The sequence below is a fragment of the Podarcis vaucheri genome, assembly GCF_965113315.1.
Source record: "Podarcis vaucheri genome assembly, chromosome: 7".
NCBI lineage: Eukaryota > Metazoa > Chordata > Lepidosauria > Squamata > Lacertidae > Podarcis > Podarcis vaucheri.
The window spans coordinates 63,928,923-63,950,177 of NC_138765.1; the positions used below are offsets into that span (position 1 = coordinate 63,928,923).

The 21,255-nt window shown below is 42.9% G+C and overlaps 1 protein-coding gene across 4 annotated transcripts in view; it reads left to right on the plus strand.

Annotated features, from left to right (window-relative positions):
• Positions 1-21,255, plus strand: part of ZNF536 (zinc finger protein 536) — a 567,281-nt gene that overhangs the window by 253,158 nt on the left and 292,868 nt on the right. The window lies entirely within an intron of this gene.

The following is a 21,255-nucleotide window of genomic DNA, read 5'->3' on the forward strand; positions in this document are numbered from 1 at the left end:
TCTGTAAAATGAAGGCAAAAGTGCCAAAGTTCTACAGAACCTGTCCCTTGAAACTATTTGTGGTGGTAGGTGGGTAAGAATCTGTTGCACCTGTATGTTTGCTCTATGGTGCATGTCCAAGATGCTGGGTGGTATCCAACGAACTTGTTCTGTCAGCCAATGGTTTCCAATTTGCACAATGGAACTTCTCCCCCGCCTTGTGTGCACCCCACAACCTTCTGAAATCACCTTTGGAGAGTTGGGGGAACCCACAGAACGTATTTAGGGGGAGTGCAGAGGAAGGAGAGGGAGGAAGTTCTGAGTGCTGATGGGACATGTTAGTTGGATACTGCCCTCTGATTCAGTGCCCAGACTTTAGTTTCCCATATTCTAGTTTAGTTTCTAACATGGGTATTAGTTTATCAGTGAATTTGGTTTCTATCTATGAGTGCTTGGAACCAGAGGCTTCAAGGGCCCTACTCATTATGGAATAAATGTTTTATATTTCACAACACTTAGGCTCCTGTTACTTATTGATAACCAAAAATTAAAAAAAGTTTCAGTATCTTACAAGCCAGAAGGTGCTCTGGAGTGAGTTTCTGTAAACTTGTAAGTGCCTGCTAGCTATGTATCCCATACAGCTTTGTCTTTCTTGCATGGGTTATATACACAATTCTTACTCACTGTGTGAGCACCTCAGCTTTCACTTGGCAACGAGGTCCCTAGTCCTCATTGATGCAGGAATCATCTTTAAATGGGCAGAAGTCACTGTTGGACTGTAAGCTTCTACTGGTAATGTGTAGGGCTCCCCCTGACCTCCTTCTGTGGATGCTGCTACTCTGTCCAGCCCTTCACCCTCTCCTTCCTCTCTACATACTTGTCAAATGTCCTGAATTCTGAGAATACTCAAACACAACAGCCATATGCAAACTGAGTTAATTTGTGCTGCCTGTGAAGGGGGTCTCTCTCCCTCCCCCACTCTCTTTTGGCAGCTAATTTGAATACTGGGTATGGAGCACAGTACATCTAGCTCTCCTTGAGGTGCAGCAAAGGCATTCTACTTGTGAGAGCCTCTGCTGTTATTTTGAGTAGTTTTTGATACAACCAAATCAAAGTGAAGATTTGAAATAGCTTTTTCTGAAAGCCTGAGCCTAAGTCATAAATTATTCTGCACCATGATTCGTTCACATAGTAAAACCATACCTCTTTGCCTGACATTACTGAAATAGAGGAAAGGGAAAGTTAAAAATAAAATGAAACATTTAAATCTTTGCTGTGGAGAACCCTCAGATGACAATTGAGCCGAGTTGATAAAAGCTGCTATCAATTACGGTTTATTACTAATTTATTAAGGTGTTATTAATAAACATTAGGATGACAGCGTCCTCCTGGTTCTTCGAAAAGTGGACTTCTAAGAAAAACAAAGATAAGTCTCCATCAAGGGGCATGAGAGGGCCTGGAGTCAAACTGCCTCATCCTGCAGCCCTTATTTGCATGCCGTCAGTTTGAAGTCTGCTAGCCTGATCACCAGAGTCCAGAGTTTGGCAGGCAAGTTCTCAGCGGACTAGCATCCCAGGTTCAAAACGTTTCTTGTATCTCACTCGATACAGTTGGCTTAGGCCTTGCTCTGTGTGATTCTGCCATTCTCCTTAGGCGTATTGCAGGCTAGAAGGAAACTAATCCCTCTTCATATACTTAACTTCAGGAAACTCACTGGAATTAACACTAAATGATACTCCTGTATTAATTTACTAACCAGACATTAGCGGCAATTCATAATATTATCAGCGGTGTGCTTGCTAAACAATTATGGTGGCAACAGTTTATTTAACTGTGCTGCGTTTCAGAGGGCCGTCCTTTAATAAGGTAAGTGTCGGGCTTCCCACAGTATGTCAAACAAGTGATCTCGACTGCCAATCTGCTTGGACTGGGAAATCGCTAGCTTTGCCCGTAAGGTTTAGAGATTATGTGCCAAGCAAGGGAATTGCTGCTTAGTGTGCTCACCCCTCTGGGGAAGGAAAACACAGATGGGGGAGTTCAGAGTCTTCCAATGCTTAGCTGTTACATTAGAGTTAGCCATTCTGCTACAGAACGTTTAAAGCACCAGTTGGGAATCCTTGTGGTCACCAGTCTTAGATGCACTAGACCAAGGTGCATTTTAAGAAGGGGTAGAATATATCCTGACCCATTTCTGCATGTACTGTATTTATTTCTTAGCAATGTTTCTGTTTCGTCCCATAACATAAAGTTATCTGTGCTTTGCAACAGATAAGTGTAAAAAGGAGTTGAATCCAAAACAAAACATAAAAGCCATCAACTAGAAAGCATCATAAAAACAAGAAGGAAACAAAATTCACCACACAGCCACAATTTTTAAATGCAGATTTTTTAAAAAATGGGAGTAAAAATGGAATGATTTAAAAGGCCTGGGTGAGAAGAAACGCTTTTCCTGGCACCCAGAGGCCTCAAGGATGACAGGCCCAGGTTAACCTCTCTAGAAAGCCTGTTCCATGACTGGAGAGGGGGGGATGCCACTAAAAAGGCTCTCTTCCTGTTCATAGCCATCAGACCCTCTGATGAAGTGCACAAGGTACATAAGGAAGAAGGTGATCTTTCAGGTAACCTGGCTTTGGATCATGAAGGGTTAAAGCTAGCACATTAAATTGGGCCTGGTAATGGACTGGGAACAGGTGGAGCTGACAAAGCACCGCATAATGTGATCAAAATTCCCAGTCCTGGTCCATCACCTTGTTTAAACCAATGACAATTTCTGGACTTTTTTTTATTAAAAAAGATTTTATTAAAAGCTTTCCACATATAATGCATTGATATGTTTAAATGGGAAGTTACCAGGGCTTGGGTAATTTTGGCCAAGCTGTCTCCGTCATGGTAAGGTCTCACTTGGTGTACCAGTCCCAACTGATCCAAGGTGCCTCAAGCCACAGATGTCACTTGAGCTTCTAATGAAGAACCTTTTACCAGCCTTGACTGCTTTGACAGCTACTGCTGTGAGCCATGTTGGCTGGGGCCAATGGGAGTTAGACTCTAACGACATATGGAGGACCAGAAGTTAGCCACCCTTGCCTTTTGAGTTGGATCCATGTTATTCCTGGTAGTTTGCATCTGAACATAATAACAAAAGTTCATTGCTGGATGAGGCCTGTGGCCCATATAGTCCAGCATCCTGCTCTCACAGTGGCCATCCAGATGTCTGTAGGAAACCCACAAGTGGGTCCTGAGCACAAGGATACCACCTCCCCGCAGTCCATGGTTTCCAGCAACTGATATTCAGAAGCATTGCTGCCTGAAATTGTGGATAGCCCATCATGGGTAGCAGCCATCAATAACCCTCTTCTCCACGAGCTTCTGGACAGCAGAAACCAATAGACAGTCACCCTTTCAGTAAGTCCATGACATAGACAGAACTTGAACTTAATTCTTCCAAGTGCTCTCTTAGGCCAGTAGATAACAAACTTTGCTGTTGACCCATCCCCTTTCCCCAATGTATTTCATGGAAGCAGCATATAAGGGGTTATATCCTTTTTTGGACCAATTTTGAGACAGTTGAAATGACCATCAAATATATATTTTCCTCACCAGATAAGTTAGCAAAGAATGGCTTTATCAGTCCTTGATAAACAATCTCCTTCTCTTAGAAAAATCAGTTCCTCATGCTGAAGATATTGAGACATCCATTGTTGTCTTATCTGGAACACTGGAAAACCCCAACAAGCCAGAGCAGAGAACGGTTTACTGTGAGTTACTAGAACATTTACTCACAAATCATTACCTGATCACCTACTGAACTTCCATCCAGGGCACACACACACATGCAGATATAGTAAATGTGCAAACAAACAGCCAATTTCAGAAATAAGCCTGTTATTTATTTTATTTTTTTGTGGAGGGAGGCGCATATTTCAGAGAGCATTTGCAGGGAAGTATCAGTAGGTGAGGGCCAGGTTAAGCTCCCCCTTACTGCTTCCTGAATCTCCTCTGCAAATCCCCCTTCCACATTGTCATGACCTCAGCATATTTTAGGTTTCAGGGCTTGCCTTGCCTAAAACAGCCTCCAGTTCTGCCCTGACAAGTCTTGGAAGTGTCTGCCATGCTTGTTAGCCACCTGAGGTTTACCTGCCTCCTGATTCTTCAGATAGGACTTGGTTCTATCCTGCTACTTCGGATAGAAATCTTGCTATATACTATTTCGCTTCCCCCACCCCTCATTTCCCCCTTTCTGGTTCTCCTTGCTTCACAATGCCAAGATGCCCCAGCAGGTAACTAAATATGATTCTGCTGGTTTTCAAACTGTTGTTGGAACATTACGGTAGCCTAGATTTCACTCTGCAAGAACGCATCAAGCTAATGAAAATGCTATTAAAATAGCCATTGTTTCCATCCAGTATTTACGGTGTGGTAGTGAGTGATGTGCCATTAACGGAATACGCCAGCATGTGCGCACCTGCATTTTCTAGAATGTCTGGGAACGGGGGAGGGGAGGGATGCAGACCCCGCATCTTCCGAGAGGCAGCCTTGTAAATCAATGGGAGGCTGTCTTGTTGCATCTGCATCCAGACCGAGATGGACTTGAAGCAACATCACTGACAAAGGTGCAAATGTCCTTTCCTCTCATTCCTCTTAATGGGGTGTTAAATTAAAAAAACTTCAGTTATGACCATATAAATGTTGCTGCTGTTAAGAAAGTGGTCCACAGCACACAAACTTGGCATGAGTCATTGAGCACATACATTTTCCAAGTATATTAAAAATATTTATATAGTTAATTTGAAATACAGCGGAGGTGGAGCTCTCCCTCTTCATTTTAAATAAGAATAAAGTGCAGGTGCATTCAGTCTCTCCTTTCTTGAAAACACACGCACATAATCACCTTGCTTCTTCGCCTATTGATGTGTGCCATCATTTATGGATTTGTGTTTGTCAAATAACAGCATGTCCAGGGGAGCCTCATTTGTATTCTTCATAAATAGGATGGCAAGAAGCACTATAAATTTTACACAAAGGCCACTTGCACAGCCTGAGAGGTTAGAAGGAATGTACAGACTGGCTGGAGAGAGAGAAAAAGAATAAGATAATCCCCTTTCTAGTGCCTCATTCTGTGTTAATGCAGAAGGTTGCATCTTTTGCCTGTTTAAGGCTGTTGTGTACTGTGGCTTCAGTTCCACAGGCTAAACACGCGGGTTTCACTCAAGCAGTAAATATCCTTAGCCACTGGGCCCATGAAAGGCTGTGCAAGGCTAGATGAGCTGGCTGTTGGAATCCTATCCTCTTGCCTGTGGGAAACGTTTTTGTTTTGTTTCATGCCATAAGTGAAAGTAATGATATTGTAGCTGAACATTTGAATTAAGAGATGTTGGCTTATCTGGAGTTGCACTTTCTTGGCTGGAAGCTCTTGCTGTTTCTCCCAAATGCATCAAGGGAGGCTGTGGGTAGCCTGTGGTAAGGGAGGGGCACTTTCACATTCACAGTGATGCTATTTTCTGTATTATTGTTTCATAGTTTCAAGGACTGAGGGCTAAAATAGACATGATGATAATCTCACAATTAAAAATAGCAGATTAGAATATCAGTGTGTGCATGTAATTTAGCTCTTTATTGTGATCCCACTCCTCACCCACTCCTATAGCTGCTGTGTTTACCAGGTTGAAAGGTCCCATTGGTATCAGTAGAAGCTTTCTTCTTAGTTCAAATAGCAGCCTCAGATCCCCCTATCGAGATGAGGATACTGGAGGCAAAGGGTTAAATAAGCTCTGCCTACTGTGACCCTTATCTGGATCCCTCCCCCAGCTGCCATTTACGTAATCGCTGTTACTAATTGTATGATCTTTGTCACATGAAAATGTGATTTAAAATTATGCCATTATTTGGGGTTATGCCCTGGGGGAATAGAGGATTAAAGGATATTCAGATTCCAGAATTCAGATGTCCCAAAATCTACCCTAGCTTGTCACAGCACAAGGGTTCCCATGGCTGAACCCATAGTCAATGATCCCTGAAATCACATGTTCCAGATGTACATATGCACATCTGTTGGATCTGACGCATAACACAGGATGTGAAATTGATTTAGCTTGTCTCTATGTCTGTATAAAAAAGGCAGCCGATTAAATTATAATGCTACATCATATTCCCGTACCCCACAAATCTTCCACGACTGGGCTGCTTTATCCGTGTTCTGCCAGTATTTTTGAAAAAGCATGCATTAGTTGTCAAAACATACACTGAGGTGCAGCCAGGGTTCTCTTGTGACCTGTGAAGAACTTGGTCATTCTGTTTATCATGCTTGAAGAGCTACAAGAATTTTAAATTTCTTCACATAGCCACATCTTCATTGCTATATGATAAATCAACAGCCAGGGTATTGCTGTGTGAAAATTAAAAGGCATCATGTGGAGCATGATTTGCACATTTTCTACATAGAAGTTCTGGCAGGAAAACCATGCTGTACTGGGGTCGCCAGTAAGTCTGGGCCCCTACTCACTTCCTCACTTAGAATATTTCTAATCCAGCCCTTTTTTACCACAAATCCCTGGCAGATAAAAGTCTCCCCCTCCACACACACTTTTGGTTTCCGCTCAAATTGTATGCCATGCCTGTAGACCAAGTTAAACTCTGTCCATGCATTGCGGGGGAATTTTGGCATCAAATAATCATTTATTTATTTATCTATTTATTTTTCGATCTCTGCATTGTTTACAAAGCCATTGTCCACCTCTAGCCTGGAAGGATAATTGCCGAATACCCGCATATAAAATCCTTATTTCCTTTCTTGCCCCCTTCTGAAATCAAGCCCCGTCTGCATGCGAAATTATTTTTAGCCACCACATAAATGGTCTTCATTATATTTAGACTGTTTCCAATTATTCACCTTTCCCATGGGCGAAGAAAAGGGTGGAGGAAAAAGCACAAAACCATTTAGCGGTGTGTGCCTCTCTTGGAACAATGATGCGCTTATTATTTGGCGTTGCACAGAGTTCCAGATCTGAACATATTGCAGAGGTAAAGGGAGTTAACGCACCCCCCCGACTCCTGTCACCTAGACGTAGCCAGTCGTGGTTTCCTAATTAATAATATGAGCCGTGTGACATTGTGTTGCTGTTGATGCAAAGGCCCGGCAACTAATCTTTACTTGTGCCACACATTCCTTTCTACCACATTTCTGTGATATTAATGGTGTATGGTAGGGAGAAGAAATGTGTTTTATTCTAGGCTCTAACCCTGCTGTTATCAAAGTAACTTCCAGCTTATTAGCGACAAAAGACTTTTATCCTTTGTGCTGCCCTATTTGCCGGTGCTTCCTGAATTAAACTGCTGCTTCCTGTTCTTTATATGCATGACCACATCTGGGTAGCTTGCTCACAGCCCCACTGCTTAATAACAATCACCTTCCCTTTCAGTCTCTGTTGATTGTTTCTAATTCACTCTGACAGATAGTGCCTGACAACTTGCCTGCATTTCCCTCCCTCCGTGACCTGAAGTTACTCACAGCACTTATATAGTCTGTCATTTTTAATATTTGATTTCATTTTAAGTTATGTGTTTTACTGAGAAGATGAAACCAAAAGGAAGGAGGGAGGAGGAAAAAAAGAGGGGGGACGAGGGGGGTGTTGTAATGGAACATAAATTTAACCCTTCTCTCTATGCAAGGCAGTCCACCTAAAGGAACTAGTGTATAATAAAGTGTGTGAGTCTGACAAGTTATTCTATGTAAAGATGCTTTTTTAAAAAGAGCAGAGATTTTTTATTGTTCTGCTTTCCTCCCCCCACCCCCCGTCTCCACTAACCAAGGACCAAGCCGTATGTAGCATATAGTAACATGTAACTTTGTTCCAACTTTTTATATTTTATTTTAAAACCAGAAGAAGCAACTGCATGAATGGAAGACTCCAGGTTTGGGGGGGGGAGTGGAGTTGGTGGGAGCAGTGTCTGTTAAACCTTTTGCCATCAAGCTGATTTTCCATCCAAACACCCTACAGCTGGGTTTAAAAAGTAGGGTATGGGAAGTTGTGGGATATGGATCTCTCCCCCCCCCACAAGAGAAAAGCATCTGCAGGGACATTTGGGGTGGTATATTGCCCAAGGGGAAAGGGTTAAGCCCCTGCTCCCCACCTACTTGCTTCCATTCTAAATTGCAGCCGTTCACATACCTCATTTTTGCTTGCAAATGGTGAACCTGTACATTATGTAATTCCACACCTTGTGTAGCTTGACCCCTAAGGTAGGATTCAATTATAGATCTAAGGGTGATACTAAACCGAGTCATAGAGCAGACCAGGGGTGAGGAACCATTTTCACCCCAAGAGCCACATTCACTTGGGGCAATCTTCCGGGGGCCACAGAGTGGGTGGGGCAATTCATATGAATTTTACATTTATACACTAGTTCCTACACATGCACTCACACCCAAGCAAACAAGAGGCTTTATCAGAGTTTTAAGGTCATGTTCCAGCCAGACAAAAGCATGTGGGGTGTGAATAAAAGCCCATGGGAGGTGTGGGCCTAAAGAAAGGCTGTATATCATGGGCTGGAGTTCAGAGAGCCAGATAGAGAGGGCTTGAGAGCCACATTTGGCTAGAAGTTCCCCACCCAATGAGCAGATGCCCTGAAATCAATGGACTTTTGTTAGCGCTAGTTATATGTAATGAATATGTGGCGATCACATCCACTCCACTTGGAGTACCACACACCCACCCAGCCTAGTCCAATAATAGAGGACAGTTTTTCAGGCAACCTGTAACTTAATGTCCAGGGTTTAGGGCTGAGTTGAGCTTTATTTTTAAAATCTCTTCCAGCACTACTGGAAAATTTCAGTCCTCCTCTGGAGAATATTCAATGAAATGGTCTCTCATGTTCACAATCCATTGAATTTTTGTGCATATGCAGATCTAGTCTTAATATTATTAATTTTAATATAATTGAAAGAAGCAATGGGCTTGATTGCTACTCTTTCCTATCCTCCTCTATTGCCCTGTTAGATGATGGAAGCCATATACCATTTTGCTCAATTTCTCCGATCAGAATTTTTCTGAGAGGGAAAAAAATATCTGAGAATTTCACTCTCTCCCCCCCCCCCCAAGAAATGCCTCCAGTATTTTGCTACCTGCTACCTATATAATTTTTGTTTGAGCAATTTAACTCAGTCCTTCTAGTTCAGATGTGGGGAACAGTTGGCCATCCAGACATTGCTGAACTGCACCTCCCATCATCCCTGGCCATTGGCTGTACTTGCTTGGATTGATGGTAGTTGTAGTTCAGTGATATGTGGAGGATCAGAGGCTCTCCACACTTCTAATAGGTTCTCAAATTGTGTGGGAGAAACCCCTTAGGGATTCTGGGACACATGTAATGAGATCTCTACAAGTGACACAGCTGCTCATTTCCCCTTCCTTGGGGTCAATACCCAGAGCTGCTGTACAGAGAAGTGAGTGAGATAAAGACTGAAATCCCGTTGCCTAACTTTACAGACCCTTGTGTACAGCAATGAGTGGACCTGCTCAGCTAGGCATGATGGCCCTCTTTTGGTTTCACAGAGCAGCCAAAAGAGAAAGGCATCAAAGCAAAGGGCAAAAGGTGTTAAGTTCAGTCACCTGCATTTCCATATAGGGCTAGGAGAGAACCTTGCCTAAAACTACCAATCAGCGCAAACAGTTCTGAGTTAGGTAGACCATTGGTCTTACTTGGTGTAAGTCTATTTCCTAAGGCAGCACCATGGAGAGCTCACAGTGACCAACATGCTTCAACAAGGGTTGGGAGCAAACAGCCCCTTTGAGCCTCTGACTCCAGTCCGCCTTTCCTAGGACTTGCCTCCTTGTGGAGAACTAGTCTGTTAAAGGGCCAGCTCTTTGGCCTGAAGATGGGCATTTCTCCGGCCTGGTGCCTCCCTGCACCATTGTGCAAGAAAAGTACATGTGAACTCCAGGCCTTGGTGTTAGCGTTTGACTTAATGAACCCCTGCTGTCAGTCTAAGGTTCAGTGGTCCCCTGGTCTTCAGCATCAGACTCGGAGCCAGGAACCTGGTCTGGCATTAAATATTGTAGCATTGTAGCCCTGGTCACTGTGGAATATCATCATCATTCCACCAATAATCACCCTAGTTGGTGCTATTTTCCAGGGAGGGGGTACAGGAGGCAGAGTAAGGTTAGAGGATAGGTGGGTTTCAAACTGGCTGACAACCCCTGGGTTTAAGTAAAATGCAATCTGTTTTTCTCTTTAAAAGACACATTCTCACCACACTTCTATGGGAGAGCGAAGTCATTCTGAGAGGGAGATAAATGGGAAGCTTGCACTCCAGCAAAGCTCAAGTGTGGGGCATATGTTCACCTAAGGCACTGAAAAGATATTTGGTCCCTTGGTGTGTGCTCATATCTTTTCACTGCCATAGTCATTAATGCAAAACCCTACACACTCATGACTTAGTGGATCAATACATGTTTGTATGTGAAGTCACGATTCTAAGAGCCCACGTATGCATTAGTTGTGGTCTAGGAAGCGTTGATCCTACATCCTAACAGTAACATCTGTAAAGAGGAAATCTCAACACTTCCAACTAGGCCAAGAAAGACTCCAACCATAACCTTTTGTTCCTCGGGATGTTGCTGTTGACCATAGTTTCCTCACACCTATTTTATAGGGCAGCTTTCTCCTAAACTTTTTGGTTTTTTTCTTGACTGGAAAGTGGTGAGGGTAACACATTTGGTATATGCTCAGAGAAACTCTCCTATTGATTCTCTGGAACTGTGAACAGATTTTCAAATAAAGCCCATCCAGGTGTGATACTGTAGTATTAACAATGCCAGGTGGGAGGGTGAGGGGAGTCTGGGCCCAGCATATGTTTTGATTTTCATCAGATGTCCTTATGAATAAACACCATTTCTTACCAGTCATTTGTGTAAGCATATGTAACATCAGGTTTCAGGCAGTGTCCTACTTTCTGAAGGGCACTAGGTGACTAGCACCCTTTCCCCTTCCTTATGCTGATCTCCCAATGTCTCTCTCTCTCCCCCCCCCCCAGCTGCAGTGTGTGGGTAATTATATGTCTCTAACTCACCTGGGTGTTGTGAGGGCTAATTATTTAATGTCTGCTCAGCACTTCCATTGCTCAAAGCACCATACAAGTGCTAAGTAGTTATTGCGATAATTATTGTTATTTTTTTTCCTGCGTGCTTGCCTGTTTGTTAACTTATGGTTTTTGAAGATGCAGAGGCAGATTGCTTGCAAGAGAAGAGCCTGGTGAGTCTCAGCACTTCTTGAAGCAAAGGCTTCATCTAAATTCCATAATGTAATAACTTCTGGGTTTGTTTGCTTTTTTGGAAAAATGCTTGAGGTGGACAGTAATGTAGAACTTCCATGTTACAAATGTCTGTGAGAATATATGTTAACTATATAAACAGTGGGAACAGCATTTAAGTAAAAGGGTGTGATTTGAATCCTACCATCTTTCTCACTGGAATATAGCTTTCCAAAGTCTAAGGCTGCCTACCTTCTTGTTAATATTTTGAGGCTTTATGCATTTTAAGCTAGCTGTTGGTGCTTTGATGAAACTAATAGAGGCATGGGGTCATGGCAATACCATTACATTTTTAGCTCTTTTAATTGAAGCGTAATAGAACTTTATAACTGGGTATATTGCATTTCAAACGGCTTCCAGTCCCAAACCTTTGGGATGAGATCGGTGCTTTATTTAAAGAAATAAAGACGTCTCTGATAGTATCCAAGTCAGTCTCCAGTGGTTGTTATCAGGAGTCTGGCCAGGAAGAAGGGGGTGGTGGTGGAGGAGCTACATTAGAAGGCAAATACCTTTAACTCATCATTCCTCTTTATTAAGTGCCTACTTAAGTCCATTTAGTATATCTCACCCTGAAGTGAGACCAAATTCTCTTTTTCTTGTTGCATGCAGGCGAGCTGAAACAAATGCTTGCCTTGCGATTAACACATGGAGTCACTTATGCCTTATGTCTGGCACTTACACAAATATCCATTGATTAGAGGCTTAATCAGTTTATTACTGTGCATTTTTGCAATCCGGTTCCATCAGTTTAAAGCAAAAGGATCTGAAACTTCTAGTTTTCCAAATTGTGCATTTCCCTGTAGTGGTGCCTAATCCTCTGAAGGTTACATGCCAGTGGTGAGTATGACCAGCAGGGCTGGATTTAGGTTTGATGAGGCCCTAAGCTACTGAAGGTAAGGGGGCCCTTTAGATGTCCAGCTGTCCTTTGTCAACAACAAATTGTCACTGTTTTTTGTGTTGAATATATGCTATATGGCAATTTATGGACCTAACAGGTATCTAAAGCCATTTGCACATGTTGCCATACAACCAGTCCATGCAGAATGTAGGCACCCTATATATAGAAATGAGCAAACCATCGATATTTTAGGGAGCAGGCTAGCAGGCGGGGCCCATTATTTACATCATAGGAGCCTACACAACGCAAAACACTGTTGCTGTATGTAGGTTTCAAGTGTCTCAGTAAAAGTTTGAACAGTGCTCTGATGCTTTAAATTTTGTAAATTGTAGGTTTTGTTTTGCAATCCGCTTTGGGACCCAGATGTGTTGAAGAGTGGGGGATAAATAAATAAATGCATCATAATAATAATAATAATAATAATAATAATAATAATAATAATAATAAAAATGCAGAACACACACTCACCAGACATGCAGATACTCAGCACTCCCCCCCCCCCGCTTTCTGTCCCTCAAACACATATACCTGCAGTTACACACTTGCACATCCATTCTCGTACACAAAGGCATATGTGGACAAACAAATACACAGTCAATATTTCCAGCCCTCTCCACTCCAGCATTGTGGTGGGGGTGGCTGAAAACACTGCCCCTTTCACTTTGCACAGATCATTCTGTGCAAATTAAAAAATGCAAAACAAAACAAGGGGGTGTGTGGGTATAAATGTCGCCTTTTGCTCTTTAAAATCAGGCAGGCTTTATCTTTGATGTTGGCAGTGTGGTGCGTAGTTTCAAGATTGGAACTCTAAAGAGCAGGCAGAGGAGGTTTTTCTCCTAGTCAGGAGAGGGCCTGGTGGGCCCTGTGGCGTGGAGGGCCCATGCCTGCCCCTCTGGTGTGGCTTTGTGTTGATGGAGTAAGAACCCCTTCATCTGCACATCAAATTATCCATATATTTGTTGAGATAAGTGAATCAGAGTAGCAAGCAAAACCATTCTTACATACAGTTTTAATAGTCTCCACTCTATTTCTCTAAAAAATGATGCTCTATATTTATAGTAACAGAGCAAAGGTCTAGGAGCCTTTGATACAAACACAGGACTTTTGTTCTCTTTTGTATCAAGGAATGCTCAATAGATGCAATGAAGGCTCTCCATTTCACACGTGAAATACTTCTGTTCCCACATAGCATGGAAGTCCCTCTATGCACAAAGTCTATGTATTCATTATAACCACCTGTGTCCTTCTGATCAGTATCAGGAGTATATTACAAAGGTTCTTGGAGATGCGTATTAGTGCCATAAAATTTATCACATTTTTTTGAACGGGAAAGAATAATAGATTTACTATCAACCAGGAAGTAAACTTGAGGCTTTGCCAACTCCCGACTCAAAAAAGGCACCTGTGCTTTGAAAAGGGCATATAAAAGGGAGGTGACTTCTCTTATAAGCCTGCAATGATGTGAGAATCTCCAGTTTCCTAGTTCCTCTGTACTGTGCTCCAGAATTCTTCGATTTTCAACGCTGAATGTTGCCAATTCTTGAAGTAGACGGCAAGAATAGCTTGGAAACAACTAAGCATTACTTTCTGTTAGTGAAATAGGTAAGGCTGTTAGCATCCTACATTTTCTCAGAACGCTGTTTGATAAATCCAGTGTGCATCTCTGGAGCAAATAATGCTTTGATCTAAATGATTAAACATGAGAGAGACTATCTCTAGTCATTTTCAGAGAGATGAGCTAAGGCAGGGATTCTGAAATTACGGTCCGGAGACACTAGGCCACAATGAACATTAATAGAATAAAACGCTGAAGAGTCGGAGGATTAATTGAAGTTTCTACCACATGCTGAAACTTTAAACTTGCAACTGAAAAGCAGCTTGCCTCTTCAGCAGCGCAAGCTTCTTCAGGGGACGCATCAAAGACCCCTGCTGCTATGAGCAATGCAGTGCTCCATGTGCACGCATAGCGGTCTTAGATTACAGCCCTTGAGGACAAAAGGAACAATTGAGTTTTAAGAACACAAGAAGAACCGGCTGGATCAGGCCAATGGCCCATCTACACAGTTCAGCATCCTGTTCTCACAGTGGCACACCAGATGCCCATTATGGGAAACCTGCGAGTAGGTATTCAGAAGCATTGCTGCCTCGAACTGTAGAGGCAGAGCACAGCTACCATTAATACCTAAGTTGTCAAGGCTCTTCCATTGTGATGGTAAAACATGCGTGGCAGATCACAGAAAACAAGCAAATCAGATTAGTCATTCTCAACAGAACCTAGTTTAAGAATGCATTTATCTGTTGTTGATTTCTATACTAATTACAGTCTTCTGCTTACAGTGATTCTGCTTATGTAGATTTGCGAACTATTAAGTGGCATATAAGTATGCTTTAATAGATAAATGTAGCCAAAGCAGCAGCACCCATTTAGAAGAAGGGGCAGGGAGGTGAGCAGGCTTAGGGAACCTGAAGGTTTGCAGAAGTGCAAACTCTTTGGGGGAGGAGGACTCTCAAAATCAGAGGGTGGGGAAACCAAAGTCAACTAAGTTCTACTCCGAGTAGACCCATTGAAGTTGATGGACTTTGCTTCATTAATTTCAGTGACTCAGCCCAGTGAGGTCTGAGCATGTTCAGTAGGCAAGGAATGCTGACTATTTGGGGGGAATGGAATGGAGTGGTTTAAATTCAGAATTGAGAGCCCTTCACAGTAGAATATTTTGTTGTAGGCCCAGTGGCGTAGCGTGGGGGGTGCCAGGGGTGCCGGCCGCACCGGGCGCAACATTGGGGGGGGCGCGTTTGGCCGCCCTTCGCAAGACGAAAGTCCATAGGGAAATGTCCGGGACAGCGGGGAAGCGCAGCGCGTCTTCCCCACTGTCCTCGGACCTCCTCCGAAGGCTGGCAGTGGGGCGGAGAGACCTCCTCCCGCCACCAGCCTTCGGAAGGCTGCTCCGAAGCCTGGCGGTGGGGCAGAGAGACCTTCTCCCCGCGCCAGCCTTCGGATGGCTGACCTGAAGACTTGTGATGGGAGCAGTGGCGTAGCGTGGGGGGTGCACCTGGCGCAACATCTGGGGGGGGGGCGCGGAAGAGACTCGAGTGCTAAAATCCACGGGTTAGGGGGCGCAAATTACTTGCCTTGCCCCGGGTGCTGAGAACCCACGCTACGCCACTGTGTAGGCCTCACTTGTTTACCTCTATAGCAGTAGTTCCCCAAGTGGATAATGGTGTTACCTGGGTGGGGGGCATTAACAAGCCGTGGGGGTGGCAGGGTGCACTGGAGGTGTAAATGACTATCAGATTTTGAAAAGTTGGTATTAGTGGATCCAGTTCATCAGTTTTGTTGAATTAATTAAATAGTTTTAATTAGATTTTGAATAAGCGTGCAATTAATTCTTACTACAGTGGTACCTCATGTTGCGTAACCTCCAGGTTACGGAATCTTCGAGTTACAGCCGTGGCAAACCTGGAAGTGTATACTCCGGGATTTGCCTCTCGCACATGCGCAGAAGTGCTCTATTGCACCATGCTCATGCACAGAAGCAGAGCTTCTAGTTATGGATTTTTCGGGGTGCGCACCGCACCCCAAAATGAATTAAATCCGTAACTAGAGGTAGCACTGTATTTTGAATGTTACTGTGTTATTATCTTCCTTATTTGGGTCATGTAAACTATTACTCTGAACAATGCTTTTTATAGGGGAGATGAGGGGGCACTGGGGATAAATTTATGGAACCATGGGGGCAGTTGCTGAAAATAGTTTGGGAACCACTTCTTTATAGTTATCCCTTATTATGTGCGTGTGTGCATACACAATAGTGGCTGTTTGGGTGGATGGTAGGTGGAGGTAGTAGCATCCTACAGGTGGCAGCCATGCTATGCATGCTGGGATAGGAGGAGGAGCCCACAGTGAGGTTGTGGGGGGGACGACTCTGGTTTGCAGTGGCTCTGCACATGCACCTCTGGGCCTCTGCCACCATCTTTGAGCTCCTCTGACCTTTCCACTGCTTGCCCCATCCCATTCCTGCCTCAACAACCATGATGCCACCACAAGGATGCCAACGCCTTTGCCCTCCTGCAAAAGCTGTTACTGGGGAGGAAAGGTGTGGACTATAAATTCAATAATAAATAATAAATATTTCTGTCTATCAGTTGATTGATCAATTGACAGATACTGTCAACAACTAAAGCTGGAGTTCCGTCAGTGGAAAATGCCTAAAGCCATTTTTTAAAAATTAAAAGAAGGAAATCTCTAATAAATTGAGTTGCTATAAAACAAAGTTATTTTATTACTATTGGTATATAAACTAGTTGGGGGCCTAAAACAGAAAGCAGCTGGGCAATTTAGCTAGCTCCTGGATGTAATTAAACCGATTTATATTGTGTCCACAGTAGGAAGAATGGCCATTGCTAGAAAAATGATGGATATTGCACTGTTGCACACCTGTGGCATGTTCATGGTCCAATACTGTATGGGTTGTTGAAGCATTAAAATCAGCTCATTACAGTTTTTCATATAATACTTCCAAGTCCTTTTCACATATATCTGGGATTACTAGTTAAAGATTCCCCCCCCCCTTTTTTTAAGCAACCGTAGGTATTCATGCTACTGGATGGCTTTAATGTCTCTACCATTAGCACATGCCACTGATCAGTGAATTGTGCAGGAGAGAGCAGAGATGAATGCTTATCCCAACCTAATTCAACAACCCTAACTTAAATGATTAGTTAAATTATGATCCAAACTTCATCTCACTATAATTACTGGATCTTGGCCAATTTTGTTTGCTCCTCTCCTGATCTTAGTGGGCCATATCACTTATGTGTGGAAGTAGCAGGATTGTACTATTTGCACAGTGCAACCTCACCTAGGAGCACAATGTACTATAGAACATTCAGAGCCAAATTGGGGTGAGAATTGATTTTTGTGTTGAACTTGGCATGTTCAGTCCTGCCTTTGATCCCAAGAACAGGAAGATGGTCAAACACTTCTCAGGTCCAAGTGCAGGACTGCTGGACTTCTGTTGGCATGATAGGCCACAACTCATGACCGTCAGTGACAATGGATTCTTTTTATGAGAAACAGCTCCAGACTTGGGTGGCAGGTGCAAATAATGAGATTGCGGAGCATTGACAAGAATCTAATGAAGCAGTGCTTCCATAAGGTGAATATAGACAGTTTTGAACTTTTCTGTTCTATCCAAGTGTTGTAACTTGGCTGCTGTACTTTAATATACAGAGTGCAGTTCCATGCACGCCCACACAAGACCCGTTGAATGCAATCAGATTTACTCCCAGGTAAATAGATATAGGATTGCAATCTAAGAGCATTTTGTGCATGGTGGAGAGAGTTGAACTAGGCAGCCGAAGGCAGTCTTCCATTTTCTTCTAGGTCTTCAACTAAGACTTCATTTGAGACAGGCCTGTTCAGGTCCATATCCAAAAGCAGAGGATCTGCTTTGCATGTAGAGGGTCCCAGGGTCAATCCCCAACATATCCAAGTAGGACTTGGAATGTGATCCCTGCCTGAGATCCTGGAGAGTTGCTGCTAGTCAGTGTGAACAGTACTGAGCTAGATGGATGGACAGTTTGACTCAGTATAAGGAGCTTCCTTTGTTGGGCTCATCCTTCAATCCTGTTTTGTGCAGAGTAGCACACAGCATAACCATAAAGCTGTGTAAAATCTATCATCTATCTCTCTATCTATCATCTCTAACAGCATCAATAATAATAATAATTAATTAATTAATTATTATATGTATTATAATACATATATAAAATAGATGCAACCTAATAGAAGCAAGGCAAGAATATATTACTCATCATACCTGACAGCAACAAAACTAGGTGTCATACCATAAAAGCCCATTGAATTGAACAGTTTTTTGGTGAAAGAGACACAAAGGAAGGTTTTGATTCGATTCACAGCACCACCACAGAAAAGACCCTGTTACTTGCCAAATGTCTCAAAAGGCAGTGAGAGGAAGACCTCTGATGTTGAACTTAATTCCCAGCAGGCCAGTATGGGAGCATGTGGTCCTTAAGGTAAACTGGCCCTAAGCCATTTAAGATCCACCCCTTTGAATTGAGTCTGGAAACCAAGAAGAATCCAATGGAGCTGCCATAAAATCAGGTTTACATGCGATTTACATGCGATACCTGTGATTGCTGGACCAAAGTCTGGCCACTGCATTTTATACCGACTAAAAGCTCCTGAGCATCCTTCAGAGATTGCCCCATGTAGAGTGCATGACAGTAATCCAGTCTGGAGATGACTGAGGAACGTATGACTGAAGATTCAACTTAAGAAAATGTAAAGTAAATGTAAGTAAATGAGCTTCCTTTCCTTCCATCAGTTCACCCATCTGAGAAACTGGAAACTTCTAACTCTTCCCTGACATCATCTATAGAAATATGGCTTCATAGGGTTTACATATCTTGAAGAGCACAGTCTGAGCCTCTTTTCTTGGCTCGGGCTGGCAGTGGCCGCGGCATACAGAGCAGCCTGAGCTGCTGCCTGCCTGAGCGGAGGCAGAACCACAGCTTCTACCTGATCTTCGCTACAATGGTCTCGCTCTCCTGTGGCTCTTCCATAGTATAGTGTCCTCCTGAGCATGCGCGTGTCCACCCCCCCCCGAAAATAAAATAATAAAACCCCAAACCCAGACATTTCCTTCAAAATGTAAAAGTCCACCTGGATGGGCATGTTTGCCCCCCCCCGGCAAAGAGGATATGTCCAGGTTTCCCCAGACGTATTGCAACCCTAAGTATGGAGACCTTAGCAGCCTTGAAACCTAATGCTTTTTATTTTCGAATCTGAGATCCAACTTCAGCGAGTTAACCAGCTTAAATGGCTACTAAAACGTTTCCTGTGAAATTTAATGCTGCTCCTTATTAGTTTTTACTAGTTGTTACTCTCTCTCTCCCCACAAAAAACAAGGCAGCAAAATAATTAAGTTATTTGAAACCCAGTAGGATAGCATGCTTTAAAGTTTGCTGCATTATTTTATCCGTCGCTGAACTGGTCATCAATATTAGTACTTAACTAGAAGAGGAAGCTTAATTCTGATTTTTCATTTTGGTGGGGAATAACGTTCGGGCATGTTAATATTCTGCATTGTTACTTTTGTATGTATTTATTTTTAATAATTAACATAACTTTGCAAATGGAAGGGGGGGGGAAATGAAGGCTCCCCAAAGCTTTGCAATTGCTTTTTAATTTCAAATTCAAAATCCTTTGTGTTGTATATAAAGGTAGTATATTTCTGTACTTATTGTTCACAGTGCTCTGTGTTTAAAAAAAAAAGTCACGTTCATTTCAAGAAGCTGTTATGGTATTGATTTTGGTAAAGACTTCCATTAACTGACCAATCTAAATCTCATAAGTGATGTCAGGATAGTTATGCATTTGCTTGGTTCACACAGTCAGCCATTATGTTAGAATGCAGGCAGTGTCGGAATATGGCTGTTAAATTATTTCTAAATACCGAACCCTGAACAGCTTAACAGTTCTGCAGTTTGAGACTGACACAGAAATGACAATCTGCCACCTCTTTGTTTTTTAAATATTAACATTGTATTGGGATAGTATTTTTGGAGTGAAAACCTGTGGCACGAGAGGATAAGTGATATAAACAAAGGCAGCTGGGCTGCATGAAATAATGGAACAATAAGGCCCTTACAGCCGTTCTCATCACTCCAGTATGTTAATTAGCATTCTGTTGTGGCCGCAACCCTGAAAACATGTAATCTGTATTGGAGCACTGTACAGCTGTGAACACACATTCTTTTTTGTTGGTCCCTTGAGTTCGTCTTGCCATTGGCATATGTGCCCGGGCCAAATGTCAAACCATCCCTACTAAAGTACCTAGTGGAGGAGCATAATCTATCCTATCTCTTCTGCTTTTCTTTATTAGCCCATGATGCAATCGTTTTGACAGCCATCTCTCCCGCACCTTATTTGTTTTGCTTTTAAGGACAGCACATGTCAGTGGCATGGGCACAGGGATGCTCAGCTGATGATGAGCCCGTATAAAAATATAAAGGTTTGCAACTATGGTCCAAAGGAAGCCAAATGAACACAGAAAGCATACCGTGAGTGGATAAGCAATGGTGCCAAGAGCAAAACACTTGGGCAGGCTTGCTGCGTGAGGAAACAACAAGGATTGTAATTTTGCACATTAGGTGTCAATGGTTCTTAAGAAGCCTGACTGTGCAAGGCTACCAGAAAAATCTAGAAACCCAGTGCCTCATACAAAATTAAATAAGGCAACTGTTTTGTGGTCATCTTGTCCTCAGTTTATAATGTTTTTAAACTTAGCTGTGAAGGGTTTTTGCCCATCTTCAGACATGAGATATTTGATGGGATGGATCATTGGTACAGGTACAAGCACACTAGTGCAAGTAGATAAATAGGTACATTTGCAGTGGGAAGATAAATGGCATTTCTATGCCCTCTGTCTTCCATCATGGTGTTCCATTGTGGCGGAAGTGGTTTAGTCATGCTGGCCACATGACCCAGAAGGCTGTCTGTGGAGAAATGCTGGCTCCTTCGGCCTGAAGTGAGATGAGCGCCGCACCCCATAGTCACCTTTGAGTGGACTTAACCATCCAGAATGGAATTTTCTCTCATGCACAATTTCAGAATTATCTATGCTTTCAAGAACTATCTCCCAAGTCATCAAGACAGGTGGATGGTTCTGGGGAGATGTTTTAGCAGTTAGGCTTGTAATGAGACATATCCCTTGTACTACAGGAAGTTTTGTCATGCCATCTGCTCTCTGGTTGTGTATACCATTGCGTGTATAATAGGCATAGCAATCTGAGATTCTGTACAGGAATGGCCTCTGCTTGATCCACTTTGCATGGCAACTTGTGTTTCCTGCAATGACAGTGTTTCCCACAGAAATCCCATAACATGTGAAGGGCACACCTTTTGAAGCATACAGGGCACAAGTGCTTGGGAGCCACAGGGAACGCACTTTGCTTTCCCACATTATGTGCTTACTGTGGGAAGTGCTAGTGTAGCCTTCCTGTCAAATATACAGCTGAAACAAGAAGTGGAGCAACTCTAACTCCAGAG